We start from the raw sequence: 2500 nt of genomic DNA on the forward strand, positions 1-2500 counted from the left end.
GTGTGTGTGTGTCCTCTTTTCATTTAAACACCAGGGAACGGGACCACAGAGGCACAGGAGGTCAATTAAGGTGAGTTTAGTAGTGACAGGTAGCAGAGGTCTGGCTTCAACCTACGACACTACCTGGAAAACACTGGAAATACCTGGAAAATACTTGATACTTAATAGCAAAAGGGGAGAAGAGAAGAGAAAATAATGCTATTTATCATGGAATAGAGGCGGACACACACACACACACATACGCATACATATATATATAGACACACACACACATACACACACACACAGACAGACACAAACACACACACATACGCATACGCACAGCTGAAATTAATCCAGAAAATAGAAAAATAACCTTCACAACAACCACAAATAATAAGGAAAGACAGATAGCCAATCTTGTTTACATCTGAGACCCCCCCCCAGCCCTCCCGCGGCCGCCATGATGGATTGCCAGAGTCTACCCCGGGTTCCAATATTTTTTCTATTTTCTTAACTTATATATTTAGGCTTTTTAACTAAGATTTTATGGTTTGTAAAAATATTTGGTGGTGTTTTTAGTGTTTTGCGTGCGAGTGTTAAGGGAAACATGTCGATTATGAGGTTGTTTCAGCGTAAATAAGTGTTGCTGTTTGCCGTTAAATTTTTCATACTGCCAAACATGATTTTTTATTTCAGCAGCTAGGCAAGATTTTATGGGCTCAAAAAATCGTTTATTGTCTTTTAAATATGTTATGATGCTTTTGAGTGAAATAGGTGGACTTTTAGAGGGGTTTTAGACCCGTTGAACACTCAAAAAGTCGACATTTATAAATTATTTATTTATTTATTTCAGCTTCCGGTTAACTTCTGATTGTTTGTAAAAATAGTTTCGATTTTTTAAAGTGTATTGTGTTCGTGAGAAATGAGATTTGTGGATTTTGGAATGTATTTTTTTATCGCGTTTGTTCGAACACTTTTTCATATAGTTATTTAAATATAGCTTTATTATTACTGAAGCTTGGAATATTTTTATATGTCCAGAATTAATTTAAAATTATGCCCTTTCATAATATGTAAAGCATTCCGGCCTAGCTCCATTTTTGCGAGGGGTCATTTTCAAAATCATTTGCGCAACGTAAATATGGCGGACGTGACGTCATCAGCCGCCTTCATCCGGGGACCGAGACCCTGGACCTTCCCTCCTCCCAGTGCCCTTCCATCAGTATTTAGTGTTATTTCCTATATTTTCCAGCTGTTTTCATGCATAGAGAAGAATAGAAAGAGGAGGAAAGAAGGAGAAATGAAGAAGAAGGAGGAGGAAAAAGAAGAAGGAAAGGAAGGAGGAAGAGGAGAAGGAAAAGAAGAAATATTAAGAAGACAATATTTTCACTGAATTTCCAGCGTTTTAAAGGTAAGCAAATGTAGTAGTAGTAGTAGTAGTAGTAGTAGTAGTGGTGGTGGTGGTGGTGGTGATGTAGAAGCCTTGTAATATAAGATGAAGTGTTTTGAGTTAAATAAGCAATTTTTTTTTCTATCCATTTTTTAATGTTTTTGGTGTTTTGGAAGCAAATTATATGTTTTTTTCGGTGTTTTTGTGTAGAAGTAAGTGTTTCTTGGGTGTTTCGAAAGGAGAATGTGTTTTTTTAAGTGTTTTTTGGCTGGAAAAGTGTGTTTTTGGGTGTTTTAAAAGGAAATTAAGTGATTTTTAGTGTTTTTTTGGGTATAAATTAGTGTTTTTTTGGGTGTTTTGAAAGGAAAATTGTGCTTCTGGATGTTTTTGGGGAGGAAAAATGTGTTTCTAGGTGTTTCTGGTGTGTGTGTGTGTGTGTGTGTGTGTGTGTGTGTGTGTGTGTGTGTGTGTGTGTGTGTGTGTTGCCTTGTCTTTCGTTGTACATATGCTTATGCAGTGTGTGTGTGTGTGTGTGTGTGTGTGTGTGTGTGTTGCCTTGTCTTTCGTTGTACATATGCTTATGCAGTGTGTGTGTGTGTGTTTGTGTGTGTGTGTTGCCTTGTCTTTCGTTGTACAGATGGTGATGCAGTGTGTGTGTGTGTGTGTGTGTGTTGAAAATGTTCGCAAGATGATATATAAATCTTTTATTTACAACCACAAAATGGTGAGTAATGTTGAGAAGGAAGAAGAAAGGAAGATTATGAGGAAGAAGAGGAGGAAGAAGAGGAGGAATAGGATTTAAATGAAGGAAAATAACAGGGACAAAGTTTTAAATCCTATTATTCGTTATTTCTTTCTTTATTCAGTATTTCCTTATTCCTTTCTTCATTTTCGTTTACTTCCTCCTCTTATCCCTTTTCTGCCAGAGGAGGAAGAGGAAGAAAGGAGGATGAGGGTGAGGAAGACGAGGAAGAGGAAGAGGATTAAATTTATTGCATTTTTCTTAGACAGTCCTCAGGATGTCAACATTGTATAATGGTACAGTGTTGAGACAGGGACGGTCGCGTTATAATTCACTAATTGAGGTTACTTTTGATAAATAAACAACTAGTACGGAGTCTTTTAAGT

General features: G+C 37.0%; 1 protein-coding gene across 1 annotated transcript in view; it reads left to right on the forward strand.

Moving 5' to 3' along the window:
- The window catches only part of LOC135098494 (probable E3 ubiquitin-protein ligase HERC4), a 9922-nt gene that overhangs the window by 32 nt on the left and 7390 nt on the right, over positions 1–2500 (forward strand). The window contains exons 1-3 of the mRNA XM_064000896.1: positions 1–70; positions 1235–1393; positions 2299–2500. The exon at positions 1–70 is cut by the window's left edge and continues 32 nt beyond it; the exon at positions 2299–2500 is cut by the window's right edge and continues 379 nt beyond it. The gene's annotated coding sequence lies outside the window, so the exon portion shown is untranslated. The remainder of the gene's footprint in view (positions 71–1234; positions 1394–2298) is intronic.

Source organism: Scylla paramamosain, unplaced genomic scaffold, assembly GCF_035594125.1.
Source record: "Scylla paramamosain isolate STU-SP2022 unplaced genomic scaffold, ASM3559412v1 Contig66, whole genome shotgun sequence".
In the NCBI taxonomy this organism is placed as follows: domain Eukaryota; kingdom Metazoa; phylum Arthropoda; class Malacostraca; order Decapoda; family Portunidae; genus Scylla; species Scylla paramamosain.